General features: G+C 34.4%; 1 protein-coding gene across 5 annotated transcripts in view; it reads right to left on the bottom strand.

Annotated features, from left to right (window-relative positions):
- LOC137618122 (G-protein coupled receptor Mth-like) overlaps positions 1 to 17,500 on the bottom strand; it is a 157,686-nt gene that overhangs the window by 32,747 nt on the left and 107,439 nt on the right. Inside the window, exon 1 of one of the 5 annotated variants that reach the window (XM_068348134.1) lies at positions 4,982 to 5,188. The exons of 2 other annotated variants lie outside the window; for them this stretch is intronic. The gene's annotated coding sequence lies outside the window, so the exon portion shown is untranslated. Of the gene's footprint in view, positions 1 to 4,981; positions 5,189 to 17,500 lie in introns of those variants that run through there. 2 more of the 5 variants (XM_068348133.1, XM_068348130.1) reach the window with 2 other exon arrangements.

Genomic DNA, 17,500 nt, shown 5'->3' with positions numbered 1-17,500 from the left:
ATATTTTTTATGTGTCATCATGAAGAGCAGTGTTTAGAGCTATGTCCTTTGCTATTCAGTGCTATATTTCATAATGCTACGTAGATAATACGTTAGCTACTCTTGAACAAAAGGAACATGCTGGCAGATTTTTAAATTTCAGTAATAATTTTCATCCAAACATTAATTTCACTATTGTGCATGAAGAAAATAACAAGCTACCACGCCTTGATATTAACATTACATGAGGACAGACAATGTTTTGTAATTTATAGTTTTACTGAGTTATACTTACAATATTTCATATGCGTTTTTTAGCGTTGATAATGCGATGAGTCCCAAAACATCGGCATCAATAAATATGAGAGATGTTGTCCACACTCTTTGTTCTCCTATTCATTTTATATTATATTCTTACAAAGCTGGTCTAGTGTAGAGCAAATATTTTATTTATGCATTTTATTTGTGTATTTTGAGGTATATAGCCAACTTGTAAGGTGAGTTCCTCTTTTGTAGGTTTAAGTATTTGTATGTAAATTACATAAGACTTTCATCGTTCATTTAATTGTATTTTTCATTCAAGTCAGTATATGTAAATTTATGCTATTTTCAAGAATCAACTTTTTATTTCTAATTTTTTGTTATGAAGTCTTATGTAATCTCGTCTAAGTATGCTGTACGAACCATACGAGGGCTTATGTAATTCTTTTATGTTTTCCCGAGGTATTGCGTCATGTTATATTCCCACGTGTTTATAATGTCCTTGAAAACCCAAGAGTTAGTTTTATCTTTTTTTTAATGTTTCGAGGAGGTGGGTGGGAGGAGTAGGCTGAGAGAGGGTTACCTTGCAAGCAAGGTTTGATACCATGTTCTATTTGACTCGATGGCAACCTTAAGTCGCTATGCCCTGCCACCCATGCCACTAGAAGCATCTATTCTCTGGAAGCTCTGAGTCAATATATATGTGCCCCTAGGAAATCGTAAGCAGCAGAAGAGATCTAGCCTGTCCCAGTGAAAGTGCCAACATCCTCTCTTCTCAAGTGCCTCGAGTGTGTGCCCACTCCAAATTGAATAAGTTCTTTACCCAATATATATCGTGTGTAGTGTGTTTAAATCTTGATAAAGCAATTGAATAATATTTCATGTGTAATGAATTAGTATAAATACATATTTAATATAAGTTTCTATAACTGACCCTGTGAGATTTAGGTGAAAACAGTGAAGTGTATTAATTTTGCCTTAACTGTTCAATTACCTCGCTTGATCCCCCAAAACACCTAAGTGTATCAGTTACTTTTATGTAAATTTCGTTTAATATTTAATCAATAAAGTTGTAAAGTCTTAACTATTTTCATTGATTATCAAGATTGAATACATGTGTAAAATTTAATTTCCAGTGAAACAAGTGATTATTTAATTTTCAGAGTGTAATATTTTCTTGTCTTAGTCTTAGGTTTTGATCAAATTTAATATTTCGAGTGATCCATTTTGGTAATAATATTCATTTAGGTTTATAAACCACAAATATACTTTTCTTCTAATGTTGTGACCACCAGAGTAAGCAGACGCTAGGGATATAAGACTCATTATCTATGGGAAGTGTGTTCTGGGGTATAAAAAGGGAATCTTCATGTGCCTGCTCCTCTAAAGAGATAAAAGGCCAATAGACAAGATATACAGTACACACACATACACACACAAACACACGCACACATAAATGTGTATATATATATATATATATATATATATATATATATATATATATATATATACATATATATATATATATATATATATATATATATATACATATAAATATATATATATATATATATATATATATATATATATATATATATATATATATATATACTGTAGTTATATATATATATAAGAGAGAGAGAGAGAGAGAGAGAGAGAGAGAGAGAGAGAGAGAGAGAGAGAGAGAGAGAGAGAGAGAGATTCACTATATTCATATCTGTATATATACGTACAAATACCTCACACCTCTCTCTTTATATATATATATATATATATATATATATACACATATAAATATATATATATATATATATATATATATATATATATATATACATATATATATATATATATATATATATATATATATATATATATATATATATATATATATACTGTATATATATATATATAAATATATATATACTGTAGTTATATATATATATATAAAGAGAGAGAGAGAGAGAGAGAGAGAGAGAGAGAGAGAGAGAGAGAGAGAGAGAGAGAGATTCACTATATTCATATCTGTATATATACGTACAAATACCTCACACCTCTCTCTTTATATATATATATATATATATATATATATATATATATATATATATATATATATATACATTATATATAAACATATATATATATATATATATATATATATATATATATTTATATATATACACTATATATATAAACATATATATAGTATATATATAAAGGTTGATAGATAGATAGAGAGATATTATTACTTGCAAGGCTACAACCCTAATTGGAAAAGGAAAATATTTTCAGAAGAGTAACAACATTAAAATAGATATCTCCTATATAAACTGTAAAAACTTTAACAAAACAAAAGGAAGAGAAATAAGACAGAATAGTGTGCTTGAGTGTACCCTCAAGAAAGAGAACTCTAACCCAAGACAGTCGAAGACCATGGTACAGAGGCTATGTCACTACCCAAGACTAGAGAATGATGGTTTGATTTGGGTGTGCTTACCATAGCTAGAGTCTCTTCTACCCTTACCAAGAGGAAAGTGCCCACTGAACGATTCCAGTGCAGTAGGTTCGGACAGTAACCCCTTGAGTGAAGAAGAATTGTTTGGTAATCTGTGCTGTCCGGTGTATGAGGATCGAGGAAGATATACAGTATATAGAATAGGCCAGACTATTCAGTATGTGTGTTAGTAGGCAAAGATAAAACGAACTGTAACCAGAGAGAAGGATCCAATGTAGTACTGTCTGGTCAGTCAAAAGAACCCATACCTCTCTAGTAGTATCTCAACGGATGACTGGTGCCCTGGCCAACCTACTTCATATATATATATATATATATATATATATATATATATATATATATATATATATATATGTATATATATATATATATATATATATATATGTATGTATATATATATATATATATATATATATATATATATGTATGTATGTATATTCGTAGATACATAACCACAAACACACTCACACACACATACACACGCATCATCACCATAATCTCCTCCTATGCCTACTGACGCAAAGGGCCTCGGTCAGATTTCACCAGTCGTCTCTATCTTGAGTTTTTAATTCAATACTTTTCCATTCATCATCTCCTATTTCACGCTTCATAGTCCTCAGCCATGTAGGTGAACTAATGTCTCTTAGGGAGTGCGAAGAGCATGCCCAAACCATCTCCATCTACCCTTCATCCTGATCTCATCCACACATGGCCCTCGAGTAATCTCTTTTACAGTTTAATTTCTAATCCTGTCCTGCGATTTAACTACCAATATTACACACATACACACACAGCCACACACACACACACACACACACACACACACACACACACATATATATATATATATATATATATATATATATATATATATATATATATATATATATATAAATATATACATACATATATATATATATATATATATGTGTGTGTGTGTGTGTATGTGTGTGTAACAATAACTTTGAAATACTGTACATGGCATTAACCAGTATGTGACACATTCTGCACAAAAAAATTATAATACTAATTTGAATAAATTAATGAAATTGTCTTTTATCACTTTTATTGCTCATTTTTTTTTCAAAAAGAAAATTAATATAGAATCCATGAGCTAGTCAAATTTAAGACTCAGTAGCCTACACTTCAGATGTCTTGTTGTTATCATGCAATATATTCTGTATCAGAAAGGTATCACTTATAGTTATCCTCTTTATTGCAACATTATTTGTTATAACGATATACAGATAGTAGATTAGCCAGGGTACCTGCCACCCGTTGAGATAATACCACTAAAGAGTTATTGGGTTCTTTGACTAGCCAGACAGTACTACATTGGACACCTCTCTTTGGTTACGGCTCATTTCTTTCTTTGCCTACACATAGACCGAATAGTCTGGCCTATTCTTTCCACATTCTCCTCAGTCCTCATACACTTGACAACACTGATATTACCTAACAATTCTTCTTCCCTCAAAACGTTAACCACTGCACTGTAATTGCTCTGTGGCCATTTTCCTCTTGGTAAAGGTAGAAGGTACTTTAGCTAGGACAAGCAGCTCTTCTAGGAAAAGGACACTCCAAAATCAAACCATAATTCTATAGTCTTCGTAGGGCCAAAGCTTCTGTGCTATGGTCTACCACTGTCTTGGGTAGAGTTCTATTGATATAGGGTAAACGCGGGCAAACCATTCTATCTTATTTCTCTTCCTCTTGTTTTTTAAGTTTTTTATATTTTGTATGTGATATATCTATTTTAATTGTCCATTACTTCCCCTGTAGTTTATTTCTTTCCTTATTTACTTTCCTCACTGGGCTATTTTACCCTGTTAGAGCCTTTGGGCTTATAGGCTCTTGCTTTTCCTCGTGATAATAATAATAATAATAATAATAATAATAATAATAATAATAATATTAATAATAACAATAATAATAATAATAATAATAATAATAATAATAATAATAATAATAATAATAATAATAGGATAGTTATACACTATATTTAGATTATGTAATGTGATTATCAGTATAGGTATTAACCAGCCTTTAGCTACAATGATAATAACTTGACTAGTTTTAGATTGCAAAATATACACAGTGATTCCTTTTTAACTCGTAAAAGCCTCCGAGTAATAAAAGGTCAATAAACAACTAACGCATCTCATGGTGGATCAACTATATAAATTAACAAAGTAATGGCATCACTCAAGTGCCTGCTCGTATTACCTTACCAGGAGAGGCAATTCTCCGGAATAAAGAGTGTCTTTGTTCGATGATCTCGGCGTCCTCTTTATGTATGTCTTTTCAGAATGGCACTTAAGGACACTCAAATCCTTTGGAACTTAACACTTGATCCCGAAAGATTACATAAACTATCCGAATCAAATTCCACAGAATACTGGAGTGTAAGAATAATTACAACATCTAGCTGTTGCAGTACAACCTAAAGAATAGTTACCACTTTGCAAGATTTGTTCGCAGACATAAAATTGTCACAATAAGGTCGTTTTCAACACAAACACAAATGGAGATCTAGACTCTATTGGTTTACACAGAGGACCAACCGGTCATATTGTTGGTAAGAGTGTTTGTGATACTAAACACAGGTCTGATATCGCCTTTACAGAACAAGAGGGATCAAATCCGACGAAAGATCAGATAGCCAGGTAGAGCGTAGTCACTAAAGTCGAGAATTCCTTAGAATAGCGACGTTATCGTGGACTTTATGGACATTGATGAAATGCATCACTATAAACTTTTGTATGCGTTTAGGTCAAGGAGCCCGTGGAACAGAATTACATTCTCGACCGTAAAAGCTGGTATCTCGATATAATGAGTCAGGCAGGGATTTCCGCTGTTGTACGTTTAATGTTTTGCGAAAATGTCATCAGCTCTACAGCCAATATGAATATCGATACCATATATATATATATATATATATATATATATATATATATATATATATATATATATATATATATATATATATATATATATATATATATATATATATATATGTAAATATATATATATATTTTTTTTTTAATTCCATTATACCACCCCCCAAAATAAAAGCATAGATTGAGTCTATAATCCCTCATGATTTTCGCTTAAATACACTTTGATAACAATCGCATGCCTCTATTATTCATAGCAGTGTAATAAAAAGAAGAACCCCAAGCAACAGAGATTACAAAAGTATTTATTTAGTAAAATGTTTCCGGGTGTTATCGTAGCTTGGGACTTGCATGGTGGTGGTAAACAACTGCAATGTGAGTCAACGAAAACGGAAGCGATGACGTATTCCAGGGGACACTGCAATTCGTGGATAAACATGACGAAGTGGTTTTTAAAGAAAGCAGTGACTAAACGGAAAGTCTGCAATTGTGAAGATATGCCAGTCCTAGAAAGTCGTACAGGGAATCAGCCGCAACTTAAATAATCTGAGGAAATATTGCAATACTGCAATTGCATTTGAAACTACATAAAAAGCACTACGTCAATGACATTTCTCGGAAGGAGGAACTGTTAAGTAACTAAATGGAAAGACATTTAAAAGAAAAAAAAAAAGAAAGTACGAAAAAAATAAGAGGTAGGAGGTTTTTCACCTTAATTTCTTGGAATAAGTCAGAAAAAAACTGATGTTAATGAATAACGATACAAAAGGCATCGATTTAAATCAATTAGCAAACTTTATATAGAAACTGGTAACATACGATCAACTCATAATTACACGGGATTTATTCACATGAAAGTAAGAAATGTGTTGGTATAACGCTGAAACGGTAAAATGGGAAAATTAAGTTGTACTCAAGATATATTCGTATAAAGACGTAGAAAAGCAGAATGATATTTCCTTCTCCCACTGACAAACTTTGGAACGATCTTTTTGCTTCTGGTTTCTCCAATACTTATTATATAGAAGAGGTTCCGTCGCTTCCTACGAGACTGGGAACCACTATAATCTGGCTCCTTCTCTCTTTTTATATCAATTTGGTTTAGATAAAAGTATTATGTATCTGTTCCATAGAATTTAAAATCAAAATAAGAGGTAGAAAGATGAAATAAATGACAGCCGCATTTACTCTCTCTCTCTCTCTCTCTCTCTCTCTCTCTCTCTCTCTCTCTCTCTCTCTCTCTCTCTCTCTCATGTACAAATGCATGCCCATACATACATACATAACTACATATATATACTGTATATATAAGAATATGATGTGTGTATATATGTATATATACATGTATATATATATATATATATATATATGTGTGTGTGTGTGTGTGTGTATATATAACACTAAGATACAGAAAAGTACACGCTCATACACTGTGATACTATTGCATTTTCTTACCTTGCTCTCTCCCACACTGATAACAGAAAAACCTACTTGAGCTTGCCATTATATGTTTGAATTTTTGTGACATGTTTCTCTAAACTATTTGTAAATAAGATCGTTATCTGTTGAATAAACGTCACTTGCACACCTTACCTCTCTGTTAGTACCTGACAGCCATTTCGCACAATTGGTGACCGCCAGAGTGACAGCTCCTCGCCAACTTTTATTTTTTTTCACCAATCGCTGCAGCCTAGCCCTGTAAAGATGCTGCTCGCTAACCCTGACTCTTCAATTCATCATGCATATTTGAAATTGTCAACCTTTGCCAGCAGAGGAGCGTTCGCTTGGTTCCAGTGCACAAAGTGCAGTGTTTCGCATCAAAGGCATGACTCGCTAAAGCAGAAACACAGACTATGTCCTAGTGGCAATCCCCAAAGACACGTTCCCAGAAATCTTATATTAGCCTTGAGTGAAAGGGGATGCATAAATAGCACATGACGCTCTCATAACATACCTCCTGGAGCAGTTCACCAGCCACCTGTAGAGCCAAGTTTTTTCAGCTCTTTCAACAGCTGATGGGGGACTAAAATGCTTCACTCACCCTCAGAGAAATTACCAATATGGCTCGCCTGCAACCTGCCACTGACAGTTCTCCTCAGGAAGTGAACACACTTTGTTCCCTTTGGGTACGACGCCTACCCAAACCTGTACGCACCACCTTCCCTGATGTTGATACCTTACCTATGAAGGACCTGATGACCAAAGTCAAAGCCTTCATGGATAACCACTTCACCACCTTCAAGATCTCCATCAGCACCTCCAATCCTGACAAAGAGAACAACTACTCAACACTGACCAAACCCAACATAAATGCGGTAAGACACAGACACCCGCCCCTGACATGCTGGAGCAACGGCAAAGACACCCACTGCCAACATATGCTGCCCCTTGCTCATGCCTTAGCCAACGACCTCTCCCACCATTTGCTGACGCCCATCACCCACAATTCTGCTATTACCACTCCAGATTTGGTGTTGTTGTGAAGAAATGAGCGGATGGTTGTCAGTGGCCAAAAAACTTGTGAATATGCTATTGCTTGCAGTAGTGGCCCCCTTGTCACTAATCATTTCTTTTTACATGATGCAGGTACTGGTGTGCTGGTTTTGGTAGACACTGGTGCTTGCTGTTCCCATCTACCAAAGTCACTTTCCTGGATGTATTCATTCTTACCATGCTGATGTCCGCCTGGTAGCTGCCAATGGATCTGAGATCCCCACCCAAGGGTACAAGACACTCAAACTATCGTTTGGGTGCGCCAAATATCATTGGATATTCCTTGTTGCTGACGTAACATTGTCATTACTAGGTGTGGATTTCCAAGCACATTTCCACCTTCTGGTTGATGTGGCACATCGATGATTAGTCAACTCCTCGACACCTCTTCACCCAGCCCCTCCGACCTCACACTCCAAATCAGCACACCCATGGAGGCCTATACTCATCTCTTCCCGTCGTACCCACAAGTCTACTGTCAAAAATTTCTCCAAACACACACGATTCCTGCCAAGCACAGAATTTACTGTCAGATTCAGGTGTCTGGCTCCGGTTCATTTGGCAGCAGCTAAACAAACATTCAGTGAAATAGAAGAAATGGACCTTAGCCAAAAGGCCTCAAGCCCATGGTCGTCACCATTACACATCGTCCTGAAGGATGTACATCGACACACTGACTCAGGAGTGAGCACCTATCCTCAACCTCAGCATTTTTTTGTTCATATTCACGTCGATGTAGTAGGTCCCTTACCACATCACTAGGACACTGTTACCTGTTTACCGTCATCAACCACTCCATTCATTGCCCTGAAATGCCATAACCATGCAAACTGCAACGCCTAGCCTCATGGACATCTGCCTTAATCTCAAAGTTGATAGAGAGATTTGTTATCCCTGAGCATATTACTATGACATGGGTACCACTTTCACCATTCAATTGTGGACATCATTAGCAAATCTCCTGGCCATCACTCCATATCTGATAACTGCCTACAATCCTGCAGCTAACAGAATGACTGAACATTTTCATCACATCCTCAAAACAGTTTTGATTTCCTGCTGCAATGACTCCAATTGGTTTACTCAGCTTCCTTGGGTCCTCCAAGGATTAAGGACCACTCCTAAGGATGCCCTGCATGTCTCAGCAGCTAAAATAGTGTATGGCAAACTGTTGGTCCTCCCTGCTGAATTTTTTACGGCGGCAACCTCCTCCAACAATCTCCATCGACTATGTCACATTGAGGGGAAAATTTACTTCATGACGACAGACTTAAAAGCCTCCATCAAAACAACAAATACTGAAATATTTACACACCGCAATGTATATCATCACTGTGCAATGACACTAGCGGGCCCTTTCCTCGTGATCCGTCACACACCAAAGGCTTTCTTAATTAACATTCGTGGTAAAGAAGACTGGGTCTCCATTGATTGCCTAAAACCTGGCTATCTCCTGCTAGATGACCTGCCTACAGTTAGCCTCTCTAGAGCAGGGCGCCCTATTTCAAATGTATATCTTTCTAGGGGGAAGTCATGTACTGCCAATGTGGCATAAACATTCATACACTGTAATGCTATCACTTATCTATCACTCGCTGTCTCCTGCACTAATGATAGAAAACCTGTTTAAGCTTGTTATTGGATGTTTCAGATTTTTTTAATCTATGTGACATTGTTACTCTCAACTCTTTGTATATAAACTCATTATCTGTTGAATAAATGTCACTTTCAGTCACCTTGCCCCTCAGTTCCTACCTAACAGCCCTCTCGCAAAAGTGCTAAATAGATACGATAGCAAACAAAAGTAGAGGATACTCTAAAAACATGTAGCACAGTATATATATATATATATATATATATATATATATATATATATATATATATATATATATATATATATATATACATATATATATATATATATATATATATATGTATATATACATATTACATATATATATATATATATATATATATATATATATATATATATATATATATATATATAGTATATTTACATATATATATATATATATATATATATATATATATATATATATAATATATATGTGTGTATATATAAATAAACATAAATATACATATACATATCCATATATATATATATATATATATATATATATATATATATATATATATATACATATCCATATATATATATATATATATATATATATATATATATGTATACATATATATATATATATATATATATATATATATATATATATATATATATATATATATACATATACGTATGTGTACATATATATATATGTATATATATATACACACACACACACACACACACACACACATATATATATATATATATATATATATATATATATATATATATATATGTATGTGTTACGATCCTCGTGGGGATCGAACCAGGTTCTTTTGAATTGATTAATGAAATTAGGCTTTCTCGACCACTATACCTCTTGAAACAACAGGAAATATAGAAAGAAAACTCGCAAAAGAAAACATAATTTTATTTATAACTAGTCAAAGGTCAATGTTTCTTGATTGAGTACTTAGGAAGCACTGAACTAAACAAAGAAAATCATTTGATTAAACTACACTCCAGCAAATAGGGGAACAGTCAAGATAGTAGATAAATAATACAAAAAGAACATAATACTCTTCACAGCAGCTCTCGATGGTTGACAGGAACGTAGATATTTCAGGGCTGGGCGTTTCGCGGTTGGTAATGACGGTAGGGGTCAACTCGTTCTGACATCTCAGACAAGGCTGGTCACGTCTGCATTCTGGTCCTTACGTCTTCTCTCCTTCCCTGTGCTTGTTCTCCCGCGTTCTCTCTCTCGTCCTCTCGTTCTACTTTTCGTACTCTCGTTCTATCTGTCGTACTCTCGTTCTATCTGTCATACTCTCGCTCTATCTGTCGTACCCTCGTTGAAGTTTATATATCCCTGTATGGGAGAGGTTAAAAGCACTGAACTAAACAAAGAAAATCATTTGATTAAAATACACTCCAGCAAATAGGGGAACTGTCAAGATAGTAGATAAATAATACAAAAAGCACATAATACTCTTCACAGCAGCTCTCGATGGTTGACAGGAAAGTAGATATTTCAGGTCTGGGCGTTTCGCGGTTGGTAATGACGGTAGGGGTCAACTCGTTCTGACATCTTGGACAAGGCTGGTCACGTCTGCATTCTGGTCCTTACATCTTCTCTCCTTCCCTGTGCTTGTTCTCCCTCGTTCTCTCTCTCGTCCTCTCGTTCTACTTTTCGTACTCTCGTTCTATCTGTCATACTCTCATTCTATCTGTCATACTCTCGTTCTATCCGTCGTACTCTCGTTCTATCTGTCGTACTTTCGTTGAAGTTTATATATCCCTGTATGGGAGGGGTTAACTATGGACAATTCCATAAAAGGAAATTTTCTCCTTTCATCATCCTTATTGGTTTTCCTTATAACCATGCCTCTTTGATAGCATCTCCGCGAAGGCTGTGCTGGTGTAATCATGATCCATATGGCGCTATAATTGAAGCGAGGTGTGTTTACCTTCCGTTAATGTATATTCTTCGGAGACGACACTGCTCTCCTTGTCCTATGGATCTTCGGATTGCTACAAACAGACGATCGTTATACCCAAGGTCTGCTGAACTAGGCACATTTAATAAATATCTTGATCTCCATTAACGGCGGTGACAGTTTCCAGTAAACACTAGCGGGACCTCCTCTCTCTCTGCTTCTTAAGAGTAGAAAATTTACATGTTTTAACATTCTTTTCTATATTATTCTATCTACCCATGACAGTATATATATATATATATATATATATATATATATATATATATATATATATATATATATATATATATATATATATAATCATCATCATCAGCCGTTACCAATCCCCTGCAGAACAAAGGCCTCCTACTTGTTCTCCCATTTGCGTCTTATTATGGTCTTTCTATGCCAGTCCCCACCCACAAACTTTCTTAGTTCTTCAATTCATTGTCTTCTTTTCCTTCCCCTACTTTTTTTTTACAGTCTCTAGGGTCATATTCTGTTATTCTTAATATCCATCTATTGTTTGTCATTTACATATGTCTTGTCCATGTCCATTTCTGTTTCTTATGCATTGTTAGAATATCTTGTACTTTGCATTGCTATCGTATCCATCTTTTTTTTTTTTTTTTTTTTTTTTTTGTCAATCCCATCATTATTCTTTCCACAGCTATTTGAGTTGTAACCAGCATATGTTCTAAGGCTTTAGTAAGGTTCCAAGATACTGTTACAACTTGTTAGACCACCTCATTGAATCATTTTCTTTTTAGAGAAATTGACATTTTACAATTTCATAATCTCATTTTGTTTACCCAGAGCTCTCCGTCCATGTTTATCCTTCTTTTAATTTTGGTCTCGTGCCTGTGGAAACACTTACTGTTTGTCCTAAGTATGTATATTCATAAAAAATCTCTAGAGGTTTATCCATAACTTATTTATTATCTCTCTGCATTTTCATTTTCATCTTAGATTTATTCGTATTAATTTTCAGTGCTACATTTCTGCTTTCTCTATTCAAATATTCTATCATTTGTAATTCCTCCTATGATTCACTAAACACAACTATGTCATATGCAAATCTTAAGTTGTTAAGATATTCCCCATTGATATTAATTCCTACAATTAACCAATCTAAATTCCTGAAAACTTTTCTAGCCACGCTGTATTTCCTTTATAGAAATATTCGAGTGTTCTAACATATTCTTTGGTTTTGAAGAACTTCCATTACTGCTTATATTTAAACAGAATCAAATGCTTTCTCATATTCTATAAATACCATACATAGTGGCTTGTCATACTTTGTTAATTTTTCCATTAGCTGGTTAATTACATGGATATGATTAGTTATTGAATACCCACTTTTAAAGTCTGCCTGATCTCTTAGTTGATTAAAGTCTAGCTGTCTTTCCTCTCACCCCAATATGATTTAAAATATTCTCTATATTACGAAGAGTAAACATATTGGGCGCTAATTTTTTAGGTCTTTTGTGTCATCCTTTTTGTGGATCATCATAATGATAAACTTTTTCCAAGCTGTAGGTATAGACCATTCTTGCAGACATTTGGTATAGAGTTCAACGAGTTTTAATAATATATACCGAGAACCAACACAGACTTGGGAAGTAGATGCTTTACGGTGCGAGGACCAACGATGTGGAATACCCTACCTCAGTCATTGAAAACAACATCGAATATAGACACTTTTAAAGCAAATCTCAGGAAATATATGTTTTCTACAAGATTTTAGTTACAAATTTGTGGATTGGTTTTAACGTACTTGTGAATATCAGTTTTTAATGTTTTATGTGGTCTACTGTAATTTTGCACACAGTATAGAATTTTAATGAGTTTTTCTTTTTTCAGTTATTTTTTTCTACTTTAAAGACATACTAATGCAAGTAGAAAACCAAATGTATTTTAGTTGGTAGTCAGAAGATTTATATGGAAGCATAACTCATGTAAATGTAAAATTTTAATGTAATCACAATATCAATAATCACTATTCTATATGTTGCCTTATAAATAATGTATAATACCAAATGTATTTATCTGGAAATAAAGTATTATTATTATTATTATTATTATTATTATTATTATTATTATTATTATTATTATTATTCTCTCTCTCTCTCTCTCTCTCTCTCTCTCTCTCTCTCTCTCTCTCTCTCTCTCTCAGAAAAGGTTTTGAGAATCACTGCATAAAATCTCATGAAGTTGAGACGGATGACATAAAAAATGAATTGTGTAAAAATGGTTTCCATATTGAGAGAGAGATAAAGTCATGAATAATTGATAAAAGGAACAAAACAAGAATAAAGCATTTGCTTTTACTATAATTGCTCACATTGTCTATATGTCATAGATTAAAAAAAAAATGACACGCGTACAAGAATCATTAACATTATTAAAAAAAAGTTGTAGTTCCATAATTTAGGGGAATATTTAGAACTGAAATTAAAAAAGAAACTTAGAATACGACACAAAAGAACAAGTAACAAAGATAGTATTTTAAGAACACGACATAAAATTCGGAACTTCAGGATTCAAAAACATGACCAGGAACTTCAAAAGTCATGACTAATGGCAAGAAAATGTTTTGAGAATATGTGATGAAAGTCGGAATTTTATAATTCAGGAGTAAATTGAATGAATGACTTTGAAATCCCAACACAAAATTTACAGCTTCATAATTCTATCAGAAAGATAGAATCTCCGAATCCACAAATAAGAAGAAAAAAAGAAAAAAACTCCATGCAAGGCGAAGATGTGATGGGGTATGCGTGGTAGGAATCCTTTTTCAGTAGTACATTTTCCTATTGCAAGGCAACATCAGAGTCGTCAATATATTTTTATAAAACCATTCACAAAAATTATTCCAAATTTCACAAAATAAATTGCTGTTGAAAATAGATCTAAGAAAACAAAAAGGATAAAAAGGCCACCAACTTTTTACGCAAGCATGTAAACATCAACAGAAAAATAGTAACACATGTATGAACATAGAGGACCATAGCAGGAAGAAGTTTGACAATTTGCGGACATAGATAAAGATAAATCAACCAACAGAAGTTAGTTAAGTATACAGTATGTATCTATAATTAATTGTTCAGGAAAGTAGAAAAAAGTCCATTGGTACAGAGCACCTCAAAGCGACACCAACCTCACTTAAACATACAAATATCGATATCCATAACACTTAGAAAGACTGTTTCATGATGCAGGGCAGAAACTAACAAAGTAACACCAGAACTAAAAATTAATGTAGAAGTTCTACAAAGCGAGCATAGAAAGATTGACCACTGGTCTCGAATCACGAAGATGTCGATGTTCGAGTAGTTTTGAAAATTGTTGAAGTGAGAGACATTTAAGCTTACATGTTGTTCAAGATCTGACTCTCGCCGAGAAATATATTCACAAATGGGATTACCAAATAAGAGTGAGAGGGACGCATTTACGTTCCGTACTAATCTACTTGTAGCCACTCTGGTTGTAATTAAAAAAAAAATCAATAGAACCCATAATCTGAGACCTATAAAACGTATGGAAAAATCTTGTGCAAAAGGTAAAAAAAAAAAAAAAAAAAAAAATCATGCGAGGGTAACTGGGTATGGTTTTTTTAGCATAATTATCTTTAACCGTAAGTGTTTCTAACACTAGCAAGTTGTGACTTGACAATTCCTATCGAATGATATAATTCTCAAGATCGTCAGTGGACCAGCCCTCTCAGGGTAGATAAATGGGATCATTATTATTTCCCAAACATGATAATTATACTACAACAGTGCATGCATCCAATCACCAATGACGGCTAAATATTAGGATAAATATGCACACAACACCCCTCTCTCTCCCTACCCGATGGATATATATATATATATATATATATATATATATATATATATATATATATATATATATATATATATATGTATGTATATATATATATATATATATATATATATATATATATATATATATATATCACTAACACTCGTGATTGTATTCAAAGTAAATATCAACCACAATGGCATTTAATATCGAATACTATCTTTGGGAATGCATATCCAGTGGATACGCATTTATGATAACAGCTTCTAGCTGGGCAAAGATTCGAACCTATGCCTCTTAGCTGAAACTATGCCAGTGGGGACTCTACCAATCAAGCTATCAAGAAAGATAGAAGTTCATTGCAAGTCCTCCGTACATATTCCTATCGAATTCCAGAATCTGTGATCATAAATGAATTTCCAGTGGATATAAATTCTCAAAGGTAGAATTCAATAGTAAATGTCATGTGGTATATATATTTATAGAGAGAGAGAGAGAGAGAGAGAGAGAGAGAGAGAGAGAGAGAGAGAGAGAGAGAGAGAGACTAGCTCCTTATTATAGCAAATCAATACATGTTATGTGTTTGATAATAGTAGACTGGATCACATTCTACAGCACAATACCTTTGAAAGCCATTGTATTGCCTTTGCAGAGGAAGGCAGAGTTCCTCTGAATCTTGAGGAATGGTATGAAGAAAGAGGTAAAACTTTTCCACAGTCTCAGTTAATATATAAACAGTTCGGTTAGACCTCAGGGCGTTTCTATGGAAGTTGACCTATGTCTCTCAAGTGCACAGGTATCCAACATGTGAAGTTTGTATTGTCTAAGGCACAGAATCCCTTAACAAGTTCTGTTCAAATTTTGCCTCTTTCAGGGACTGCACGTAGGTGAGAATTGTTTTATATAGGTACTCTAGTTGCAGTGCTCGGCAACAGAACTGGCACTCAGACTCTGCATTCTCACCTACGTGCAGTCCCTGAAAGAGGCAAACTTTGATCAGAACTTGTTAAGGAATTCTGTGCCATAGACGATACAAACTTTATATGTTGGATACCTGTGCACCTGTGAGACATAGCTTATCTTCCACAGAAATACCCAGAGGTCAAGTACATGAGCAAATGAACACTCGTATCAAAAGTGATGGAGGAAATCTTGGCTCACAGAGAATCAAAGTGCCTTGCAGCATTGGCTTATTTCTTAACCGAAACTGTTTTCAAGACTACATAGACTGCAAAATACGAGATGGCAATTCCGAAGATTTCTTAAACGAGTATCAGGCATATTTCTCTGCCCTCTAAGAGTCGAGTAAACTTCCTCTGGAGACAAAGAGGGACTTGCTGAGATAAAATCCGTTGCACACAATGTCACTGCCAAGGTTCTTGGTGGAGTTGTGTTGTGCATATGCTGAAACTTGGTACAGCTATGACATTTGAGGGATAAGCAAATCAGGTTTTCATCCCTTAGATCCAAGATCAGCTTTAGCATTGGTCATATCTTGACTTTGTGTGGGACGACTACAGCTCTAACTCACTGAAATCGACATCTATGGTGAATGGGTACGCTGCAAAGTCAGCAACCATTCCAAGAAATTGGCAGACTTTCTAGTGTGTAGACAGGAACAAAGTGGAGTCTTCCATTTCCATTCTGAGGCAGTCACTGACTCCTTTGACGATGGTAGTGGCCAGGTGCTAGTAGTGACAAATGGACAGCAGGTACTCTCTGCTCCACCCCAAGAGAGTACAGGCTTACTTGTTCCACGTGAACATGAAGAGGCAGATAATCGGTCGATGCTACATGCATGCCATTCTGCACAGCCACCATCGGATTCTCGTTTAAACTATAGGTAAAGATGTGGTAGTTCTGGCAGTGAGACTAGCTCTGTTACTGTTAAATGAAGACAAACTTTGGATAACCTTCAAGACAAGCAAAAACCTCTGTTTCATCTCTAGGTCCAGGCAAGGCATGT

The sequence above is a fragment of the Palaemon carinicauda genome, chromosome 24, assembly GCF_036898095.1.
Source record: "Palaemon carinicauda isolate YSFRI2023 chromosome 24, ASM3689809v2, whole genome shotgun sequence".
Taxonomy (NCBI): Eukaryota; Metazoa; Arthropoda; class Malacostraca; order Decapoda; family Palaemonidae; genus Palaemon; species Palaemon carinicauda.
The sequence above is the reverse complement of the archived record's forward strand: the minus strand, read 5'-3'. Positions and strand labels throughout refer to the sequence as shown.